This window comes from Lissotriton helveticus, chromosome 1_1 (genome assembly GCF_964261635.1).
Source record: "Lissotriton helveticus chromosome 1_1, aLisHel1.1, whole genome shotgun sequence".
Classification (NCBI taxonomy): Eukaryota; Metazoa; Chordata; class Amphibia; order Caudata; family Salamandridae; genus Lissotriton; species Lissotriton helveticus.
Genome location: NC_136057.1, coordinates 1,733,486,277 through 1,733,498,476, shown reverse-complemented (window position 1 = coordinate 1,733,498,476; position 12,200 = coordinate 1,733,486,277). Strand labels below are relative to the sequence as shown.

Here is a 12,200-nt window from a genome sequence, read left to right as displayed (position 1 = left end):
ACGTTTACCGGCTCGCGGTCTATTTCGCGGCATCAAGGTCAGCTAACGGGAAGCTTCCCGATTCGCGAAGCGGGAACGAAGAAAAAAAAATATAAAAAAAAAAATTATTCATAAACATATAAAATATATTTTTGGATTTAAAGAAGAATACATTTTACAGCTACAGATATTAGCTGTTAAAAAACCAATGAAATTCACTGAAAAAACCATAGGTTATAGACCATATATAGTTAGGAATTAGCATTTACAAAACCTTGAAAATTCACTGAAAAAACCATAGGTTATAGACCATATGTAGTTAGGAATTAGCATTTACAAAACCTTATTTTACTCACACAAAACCATTGAAATTCCATATATAGTTAGTTGCACTAACTATATATCGCGCACCCGCAATCCACTGCTGATGATGTCACATATTACATCATTCATGACATGGTCAGTGACATCACTGATGACATCTCAAATGACATCACTGTGACATCACTGATGACATCACTGATGACATCACTGATGACATCACTGATGACATCACTGATGACATCACTGATGACATCACTGATGACAACATCCAGTGACTGTATGTTTCTGTAAAGTTAAAATGTGTCTTACATATTGAAGAATGAGTGGAAGTATAAGTGTCTGGACAAAGGATTTAGTAGGTGCATGACTGAATGTATGAGTGAGTGATTAAATGTGTCTCACTGAGTGCATGGGTTAGTGACTAAACTGTCTTAATTTGTGCATCATTATGTCTGTTGTTCTGTAAACTGCTGCATGTGTTGATCAGTAGCTATATGATTAACTATATGGGTTACTGATTGATTGTCCAAGTATTTGTATGGGAGACTGAGTGTGTGTGTGGCTGGCTGGGAGGTGTGTGACTCTGTGCAGATCAATGTGTACTTGTATCAATGATTGTATAAGAAGGTAAGTATGTGTTAGTATATGTTTGAAAATGTAAGGTGCTCTATGTTTAACTGTATAGACAAGAAAATGGAAGTGTCATTGATTCTTTACAGGACTGACTGGGTGTGTGAGTAACTCCATGGATGAGTGGCAGACTGTGAGTGTCTGTATAGGTGTATGAGTGCATATGATAGTGTTGTAAAGATGAGTGATTGTATGTATGAATGATTGTATGGGTGAATGAGTGAATGTGTGTGTAGACATAGGAATCAGTGAGTGCGTATGTAGTAACTAGTATTGGTGTGTCAATGGTTTCAAAAATTATACTCTGTATTTAACACTGGGTGAAACAGAGGTTATATTAAAATGTGAGGAGATGCATTGTATTGTCACATGAATGATATCATCAGTGATGTGGTCATTGATGTCAAATGAGATGTCATCAGTGATGTCATCAGTGATGTCATTTGAGATGTCATCAGTGATGTCATCAGTGATGTCACTGACCATGTCATGAATGATGTAATATGTGACATCATCAGCAGTGGATTGCAGGTGCGCGATATATAGTTAGTGCAACTAACTATATATGGAATTTCAATGGTTTTGTGTGAGTAAAATAAAGTTTTGTACATGCTAATTCCTAACTATATATGGTCTATAACCTATGGTTTTTTCAGTGAATTTTCAAGGTTTTGTAAATGCTAATTCCTAACTATATATGGTCTATAACCTATGGTTTTTTCAGTGAATATATATATATATATATATATATATATATATATATATATATATATATATATATATATATATATATTTATTTATATTAAGGGGGTCGCTACATGGAAGACCCTCTGACTGCCCCGCACGAAATCTGAACTGGATGCAGCTGCGGATGCGCAGTCCATACCTTAATGGGACCACACCTTTACTTTAACGGTGTTCTCTGCCCCACAACGGATGGAAGTGCATGGCAGGGGGAGAGGACCGTGATTGACTTTGAAAATGCCCAGAACAATTGCTACATTCCCTGCCTACCTACACAGCCTATCGGTCACTTACCTGACAAAATGCACCGATGGATGGGGTCGCCGCCAGCATGAGAAGGACGCTGCATGCTGGGAAATGTGGTTCACTTGTGAGAACAGAGGCGACTCCAGACCGTGTTTTTGAGGCAGCCCACACTACTTCAGGTGGTTGGATGGATACACTCTCTTTTAAAACGGGATTGTTAGCAACAGTGGCGACCTACCAACCAGGGGGGCATTTTGATAAAGGAAAGTAAACCCCCGAAACGCGTCAATGCCCATGGTTGAAAACTGAAAATAAAGGATCGAACGAACCTCGAGTGCCGCCTCAAGTCTTCTTTTGGGGCAGACTTTCTTGGGAACTTATGGCGTGTTCAGCTACGCGATCCTCAGTGTGGCTGCGCGCTGGGCTGGCACCCCCCGCAAGTGTTAAGGGGGTCGCTACATGGAAGACCCTCTGACTGCCCCGCAGGAAAGCGGATGCGCAGTCCATACCTTAATGGGACCACACCTTTACTTTAACGGTGTTCTCTGCCCCACAACGGATGGAAGTGCATGGCAGGGGGAGAGGACCGTGATTGACTTTGAAAATGCCCAGAACAATTGCTACATTCCCTGCCTACCTACACAGCCTATCAGTCACTTACCTGACAAAATGCACCGATGGATAGGGTCGCCTCCAGCATGAGAAGGACGCTGCATGCTGGGAAATGTGGTTCACTTGTGAGAACAGAGGCGATTCCAGACCGTGTTTTTGAGGCAGCCCACACTACTTCGGGTGGTTGGATGGATACACTCACTTTTAAAACGGGATTGTTAGCAACAGTGGCGACCTACCAACCAGGGGGGCATTTTGATAAAGGAAAGTAAACCCCCGAAACGCGTCAATGCCCATGGTTGAAAACTGAAAATAAAGGATCGAACGAACCTCGAGTGCCGCCTCAAGTCTTCTTTTGTGGCAGACTTTCTTGGGAATATATATATATACATATATACATATACATATACATATATATACATATATATATATATACACATATACATACATATACACATATACATACATATACATACATATATATACCTAATGACACCTAGTGAACATAGAATGGATGGATGGATACCGGCTGGTAACCATCGATGTAGTCTCTCTCTACACCTCAATAGATCATAAACTTGGACTGAAAGCAACAGAATATTTCTTGAAACAAAAACCCATAGAACAGTTGAAACATTGCAAGATGATCGTGGAAATGGTGGAAATGTGCATCAATAACAACGTCTTTCTTTTTGACAAGGCATACTACACCCAATTGTGTGGAACAGCAATGGGAGTTTCCTTCTCTCCAAGCTACGTCAACCTGGTCATGGGTTGGTGGGAGAAAATGGTAGCTTGGAGAGAAGGAAATGACCAACACGCAGCCAGAGTGATTCTCTGGCTGCGTTTTATAGACGATCTTTTCATAATTTGGAACGGATCCAACAAAGAATTCCTGGAGTATTTTAAAATCCTAAATGAAAATGAAGAAGGATTAAAATTCACTTATAACATCAGCAATAGTGAAATAATATTCCTGGATACCAAAATATACGTTGAAAATGATCATTTGGAGACAACTGTACACAGAAAAACAACGGCCACGAACAGCGTGTTACATGGTCAAAGTTTTCATCCGGCAACTCTGAAAAGGAATATACCCTATGGGGAATTGATAAGGATGAGGAGAAACTGCTCAAATCAAGAAGAAATGAACAAAACATTTTTAAAAACTGCTATCAGACTCAGGAAAAGAGGTTATAAACAGTATGACATTGATCAAGGTGAGAGAAGAGCAAGAGAGAAAAGCAGACTTGAAACATTGATCCCAAAAAAAAAACAAGAAAAAGAAAAAGAAGCACATGAGACAACCAGGGAACCAATCAGAATGATACTAACCTATACCAAAGAAAGCCACAGAATACGCACAGTAATACAAAAATATTGGCATGTTGTAGAAAAGGATCCAGACATAGGGAAGGAGCTTGGGAAGTTCCCACAGATAACGTACAGGAAAGCCCCATCTCTATCTGACAAATTGGTCAACAGCCATTTTGAAAGAATAAAGAAATCAAAAAACTGGCTAGAGGGAAAACGAAATGGCTTCACCAAATGTAGCCAATGTAAGGCCTGTCAAGTGGGACGCAACCTCACTAAGTTAAAGGATCCAAATGGAAAGATCTTCAAAATAGAAAGCACAATCACTTGTAAAACGACTCATGTGGTTTATCTACTGCAATGTTTTTGTGGACAAAGTTATATTGGGAGTACCATCTGCCCCCTCCACAAAAGGATATTAGAACACATCCGAGCCATAGAGAACCATGACCAAAGTTATGCAATGGCAAAACACATGTTGATCCATGAAAAAGAATAAAAGACTTGGAAAGACATCACGTATAGTGGCTTGGTTACAGTGCCAATAAAGGAGAGAGGGGGAAACAGACTGATGACGCTACGGCGTATGGAATCTAGGCTAATCATCCGCTTCAAAACTAAGACCCCTGGGGGTCTCAATGGAGACTAGGAACTTTATGTGCACTTCTAACAGGCTAAAGACTGGAAATTGATATATATAAAATATCTAACATAAAAGTGTGAAGAGTATGTGGGAATTATAGGGCACGGAGTCCCCAAAATATAAGTGAAAACAACAAATTGAAGAGTAACCGCATACATATCTGCAAACAATATCGTGTGTAAATATTATATATTCTTGATACAGAATAGGAGGGCACTAAGTCCCTATACATATATACATACACTCGACCACCGGGAAACAGTGGTATCAAAATACAACAGATACTAAGTTGCAGATAACATGGGGTTTAAATATAATCATGTTTTACTGGGAATATCCCCTATCACACACGAAAAATAAATAATTAAAAAAATCAATGCCAGCAATATTTAACATGAATGTTTAAATGAAGGCAAGCAAAATACGTCATTGTTTTGTGATAAATGTTAATAAGTAACTACAAGTACCACAATGCCTCATAATAGGGCTAATGTGAATTACTAGTATAAAAGTAGAAACAGACAAAGGACCAATGTTTGTAACCGTGATCAAGCAGCGGATGCTGTGAAACGCGTTGGTGAAGCTGTTGCTGTAATGGCATCATAATAAACCTGCAAAAGAATTGTATTCCTGGTGGAGTGCGAGTAATTATTTCTTTGGTGAGAAATTGACGAGCAGGGAAAGCCCGTCCCTGGAACTCGCACCGGCTGTTTAATGGTGTGCCTTCAGTAACGGAGCAATTTGGTGATATATATATAGATATATATATATATATATAGATATATATATATATATATAGATATATATATATATATATATATATATATATATATATATATATATATATATATATATATATATGTGTGCGCTCGCGTGTAAAGACACAGCCACACTCGCGGGGAGAAACTTGAACTCGCCTTTCTTGCCACAGCGTGCTTGAATAGCTCAGGAGCTCAAGAGAAAGTGATTCAATCCCATTTCGCCGTGGAATTCCTGACGCGTTTCGAAGGCTCCCGCCTTCTCTTCAGAGGATTTGGCGAACTGATGATGGGAATGCAGGTACCAGCCCTGATAATGGTCATGGCACGCCCCTGGTGGGCAGTCCAAATGTCCCAGTGCCTGATGGGACTGGTAGTCCTGTTTAGTCTTGGCGCCCCATGTGTGGATCAAGGCGGACGAGTGGTCTCCCCTCGCCAACCAGGCGACCTCACGATATACATATACATATACGTATATATACATATATATATACATATATACATACATGTATACATATATATACATTCACTGAAAAAACCATAGGTTATAGACCATATATAGTTAGGAATTAGCATTTAAAAAACCTTATTTTACTCACACAAAACCATTGAAATTCCATATATAGTTAGTTGCACTAACTATATATCGCGCACCCGCAATCCACTGCTGATCATGTCACATATTACATCATTCATGACATGGTCAGTGACATCACTGATGACATCACTGATGACATCTCAAATGACATCACTGATGACATCACTGATGACATCTCATTTGACATTACTGATCACATCACTGATGACATCATTCATGTGATAATACAATAAACCTCTTCAGACTCTAATATAACCTTAGATACACTCAGTGTAAACAGACACTCATAGACTGTCACTCATCCATGGAGTTACTCAGACACTTAGTCAGTCATGCAAAGAATCAATCACACCTCCATTTCCTCAACTATACAGTTATACACACCTTACTTATTCAAACATATACTAAAACATATTTACTCACTTATACAATCCTGGATACAAGTTCACAATGATCCATACAGCCACTCACACATTCACTGGCTCTTATGCACAGTTATTTATATATGGTAACTCTCACATGTACTGTGTTTTACATATGTACTTACTTTGACATGTAGCACTGAGATATCCATTCACTCACCAATACACTCAGGCACACAGTCAACCGCCCATACAGCTGTTTCCACATGCACTTTTGAACCCATACATCCAGTCAATCAACTGCTCACACATCTATGCAGAGAGTCATACACCTCCCAGCCACCCACACACACACTCAGTCTCCCATACAAATGCTTGGGCAACCAATCAATAACCCATACAGTTAATCATATAGCTAATGATCAACACATGCAGCAGTTTACAGAACAACAGACATAATGATGCACAAATTAAGACAGTTTAGTCACTAACCCATGCACTCAGTGAGACACATTTAATCAGTCACTCATACAGTCAGCCATGCCCCTACTAAATCCTTCATCAAGACACTTATACATCCATTCATTCTTCAATATGTAAGACATATTTTAACTTTACAGAATTATACAGTCACTGGATGACGTCATCAGTGATGTCATCAGTGATGTCATTTGAGATGTCATCAGTGATGTCATCAGTGATGTCACTGACCATGTCATGAATGATGTAATATGTGACATGATCAGCAGTGGATTGCGGGTGCGCGATATATAGTTAGTACAACTAACTATATATGGAATTTCAATGGTTTTGTGTGAGTAAAATAAGGTTTTGTAAATGCTAATTCCTAACTATATATGGTCTATAACCTATGGTTTTTTCAGTGAATTTTAAAGGTTTTGTAAATGCTAATTCCTAACTATATATGGTCCATAACCTATGGTTTTTTCTGTGAATTTCATTGGTTTTTTAACAGCTAATATCTGTAGCTGTAAAATGTATTCTTCTTTAAATCCAAAAATATATTTTATATGTTTATGAATAATTTTTTTTTTAAATATTTTTTTTTCTTCGTTCCCGCTTCGCAAATCGGGAAGCTTCCCGTTAGCTGACCTTGATGCCGCGAAATAGACCGCGAGCCGGTAAACGTTTCTTTACCGCAAGTGCCGCGTTACAAAACAACATCGTGACGCCTCCCGTCCGCATGACGTTTCACGTTGTCGCGTGATACGTCATATGACGTACTACGTTAGCGAACTGGTACGCGAAGCGAGTCGCAAAGCGCAGGTTTCTGGAAGCAAACCGGGAGGCCCTGCAAAGCGCTTAACGTAAACACAGCAAGTCATGTGACTTGGTAATAACACTTTTCATTGGTTCATTTCACTTTTGGTTTCCTAATGATGTAAGACTAGGTCATATAATCTAAAATGAACACTTTTGATTGGTTGAGAACTCTTGTTTTTCCCAAATGATGAAAATCCCTCCTTCTTTCCTCACTCTGACTTTCATCATTGTGAGAGAAAGACCCTTTGTGATCACTGAGCAATGGCTTCTTTAGTAGCTTCAGCTGGTGCTTCCCCACCACCTCCACCACATCCAAGGAAGAGTGGACCACCTGCTCAAGTTATAATTCAACAAGAAGAAGAAGAAGAGGAACAGGAGGACGAGCACGAAGAGAGGCAGTTTTTGCCTGAGCAGCCCAGGACGTCTCACCGGAAAGAAAACTTCATTTGGCAATTTTTTAAAATTCCCAAAGGTCAGAAAAAAGTAAATGCAAGATACGTAACTTGCCTTATATGTCAAGATAGACTGTCCAGAGGGACCGACAAGAAATACAGTTTCGGAAACTACACAATGCATCGCCATATGACTAGGTGGCATCCTAACAACTACAGTGCTGCACAGTTTCGGAACGACCTAGATAATCTCCCTATTATGGCCAGAAGATCTGTTGTACCGGAAGTAACGGGACCAGAGGGCAGGGAGATGGTGCCAAATATACAAATGAGATTTGGTGATGTAAAACACATCTGCGTATTTTGCGATGGATTCATTTCCTACGGAGAAAAAAGCATCACTCTGATCAACAGAGCTATTGACAATCATGCTCATGTTTGTCCGAAACGCCCAAAATAATAAATACTTCTTTTTTTTGTTTTGTTGCTCCTGTTGAGCCCTTTACAATGAATCGTTTTCATTGCCCCCTCCAAGAAAAACCCAAAAAAATATAAAACTGTTCCGAAAAATTCAAAAACAGTAAAAAAATGTTCAGAAAAAAAAAAAAAAAAAAAGTTCTTTTCAGAACTACCTCCCCGTTATTAAAAAATTGGTACAATATTTGGAACTGTGCCAACCTCTATTTCTCTTAGTTCGCTTCCCAGTTCGCTCGCCGGTACGCGAACCGGAAGCGAACCAAAAACAGTAAGTATAAGGGAAGGAAACAGACACTTATGTTAAAAGAAAGACAGCTATAGGGGAGTAAACTAGAGATACTATTACCCGTAATCCACTGCTGATGATGTCACATATTACATCATTCATGACATGCTCAGTGACATCATCAGCAGAGGATTGCGGGTTTTTTGGCAACATGCCTTATCCACGGTTTAATAACGCTGCCTTTTGCTTTATATAAGTTTTCAAATTGTATGAAATATATACCAATAGGTCGTTATGAACCTTTAGGTAGTGCTTTTCTTCATGAGGTCTGGTCGCTTCCATACACATACAGATGTTTCAAAGATGATCAAGAAGTTTATCTGAATGGAGAGGAATGCACTGAGACGCCAGATCATTCACTAATGTGTACGCACATACAGTTACACGGTTCATGCACCAAACACCGACCAAATATGGCTTGCGTGTTGCAAGGCACGCCAGTTCCTGCTATCATCCCCACGTCAAGTTGTTGGAAAATGGTAGTTATTTGATGCTCAATAATGAAGATTGTTCTGAGTTAATTAAAAGTATTCCTTTTATCGTAACAGTAAGTGAACGGGTTATTTGCTGCAGAAATGTTCTATTTCCTCCCACACATGAACATAGGGAGTTTTCAATCTGGCCACAAATACCAACCTTGGGACACGTTTCAACGGCATTGGCAAGAATAAGAGCTCTTTTGTCTCAGAGAGAGGTGGCCTTGAGTTCGGCCCGTGAAACTTTCGTACTTCACATAGCGAACACCCGTACAGAGGTGCACACCCTTTTCAATTAAGATTTGCCTTTCAATTTCAGCAACATGTTTCCGACTATCTTTAACGCATCCTCCACAAAGTCCCTGGCGCACTTTTTTAAAGTTGTTACCAGTGGTCTCGTGACTTCATTTGAGAAAATCTTTGGAGTCATCCCTGCTTCCTTTCATTCCATTTTCTCCACTCTGGTTCGTGGATTGGCATTTTTACTTGCATTACCAGCGGACGCTCTTGTGCTTTTTTACATTTTTAAATATGGATGTCCCTCCTATGCAACCTCACACCCTGCAGCTGCTGACACTGTTCCGCAATCGCATGCTAGATTATTATGGCACAATGCCGTTGGCGATATTAAGCACGGCATATGGATTATCTTTTCGATTCTCCTACTTCACCTGTGTCCAGCCTGTATTTCACTGCCTGACCTGTGATTTCGATTGGGCCATTGATTTGTGTCTCTGCGGACCGGTTTCTCCTGACGTCGACTTTAATCAGCTGATGACTCCTATCATTACTCACGAGTTGGTTTGTCCTGGCGAAAGGATTATGGCTGTGGCATTGATGCATGGACTACTTGGTCCCTGGAATTTACTGGCGGCAGCACAGTCTTTCTTGGAACAGAGCTTTCTTGAAAACCCACCGAGCTGTCCTCTGATGGTGATAGAGGATCCGGTGCTGGGAGAGCACGTATGTTCTTTTCCGCTTTTAAATTGGATGGCTGAACTGTTTTCAGATGAAGACGGTGACTTCCTATTGGAGGCTGTTGCAGCTTATTTTGCATACACAGTTATGTCATAGACCTTTTTCATGTTTGATATGCTGAGTACTAGCATTTCATTGACAATTCATTGACTTATTTGTCAAGTTTTTATTATTTACCTTGCCTATTGGCTTAAGACTCGATAAAGTACTTGGCTGTTTTATTTTTCTTTAGCATTAAATTTTCCTAGTTTTTAATGCTTTACCTTGCGGACCGTCCACATATAAACTTGCAATCTGCTCTCATGAGATGGCACTTCTATTATCTTATTCAGTTCGTTTCCGGATCATGGGGAGGTGTCATCTAGGTCCTGGATATCTTTACACCGTGTTAAGTTAGCATGGGCTCATTACCGGTTTAAACGCCATTTTTCCTTTTTTGCAACTTCTGCACAAGACACTTAGTTGTTGCTTTAGCTTTCCACCTAGTAGTTCATCGTGGTTTACATGAGAATAATATGTTATTGGTCTACTATCTGCTTTACTTGTTAAACTATATCTGTACAGCGAGTGCTAAAGTTTCAAGAACAACACGATACAGAATTGTTATGAGGTCTGATCTCCACGACTTCATACTCATAACATAAGTGCAACTTCTGCCAATTCTGGGCATGAGGCGGGTTTTATATTGCTTTGCCGAACACACATACACAACAGTTGATGCGGTTCACATGAAGAGAGAGCTGGTGTATGCTGATGTGATTCCTTCAAATCTAAGACACTAAAGTATGGGCACGCCCTAAACCAACACAAAGAGACCTTCTTAGCAAATAATATAATATGTGTATTAGGGAGGGTGAGATATAAGCAGCCGCGGGCCGTGGAGGGAGTTACGATGGGGCAGGGAGGCGGGGAGGGGGAGAAGCAGGGTGGAGCCCTCTCTACCTTGCCCCTCCCCCTCCCCGCCTCCCTGCCCCACCGTAACTCCCTCCACGGCCCCCGGCTGCTTATAAGTGTTGCTAACTCTTATTCATTTACAGCATGTTAACATACTATCACCATTCACTTTTTATGTACTAGTAACTATGCTGGTAATTTTGCTACTGATAATATGTGTACTTTTATTATCTAAGGTACTACGCCTGAGAAGACGGCATTAGTAAATAAACATTTCAAATACACATCTGTTCTTCTTAACTCCATGTTCTGGTTTCTAAGAAATCTATAACGACCGACTGTTCATGAGTTCCACGTATCCTGAGGTACTATAAGTTCATATTCTGGATTGTCTAAACATTGAGAGTTTGTTATATCCAATGTGACACTGGACCTAGCTTGCTAAGGAGTTTTTGATTACTAACGTGAGTTTTGGGACACCCTAATTCGCCGAGGTTCCAATCCTCTGTCCACAGTTCTGTGTGAGAACAGAAACCCTGCGACAGGGGCACCCCCGACCCTTGCTGGAGCTTCATCACACTTGCGATACAACTCCAGCAATGCATTCGCTGAGGTTCCAATCCTCTGCCCACAGTTCTGTGTGAGAACAGAAACCCTGCGACAGGGGCACCCCCGACCCTTGCTGGAGCTTCATCACACTTGCGATACAACTCCAGCAATGCGCCACCTTTACGGCACAGATACATCACGCATCTGTGCTGTTTTTGCCCCATGATGCGCCGCATTCTAAATGCAGCACACCATAGGTGACGGAACAGCGGCACAGAATGACTAACACATCCCTGGTGATGCGCCAGTCATCATAAATGTATCCCTATGCTTCTTATCTTGTTAGAGATGAACCGCCATATGTATCATCAAAGTTTTTTGCATTTCCTAAATAGCGAACTTTAAGGAATAAATAGCGATTCTTTACCATTCCTAGTTTGCGATGAGCTATTTGCTAATTAGCCGAATGTAGCCCAATGAAGCCCAATGTAGCCCAATGTAGCCCAAAGATGGCCGCCAGACACACAAAAAAACAAATGTAGCCCAAATATCAGCCAGATGTAGCCCAACTATAGCCCAGTGACAGAATGACCAATCAGCTTCGCAAACCTCCGTTACGCGAAGCGGAGCGCTGTTAGATATATATCTTTT

At 40.4% G+C, this 12,200-nt stretch overlaps 1 protein-coding gene across 1 annotated transcript in view; it reads right to left on the bottom strand.

Annotated features, from left to right (window-relative positions):
* The window catches only part of ZGLP1 (zinc finger GATA like protein 1), a 546,271-nt gene that overhangs the window by 402,203 nt on the left and 131,868 nt on the right, over window positions 1-12,200 (bottom strand). The gene's annotated exons all lie outside the window — the stretch shown is intronic.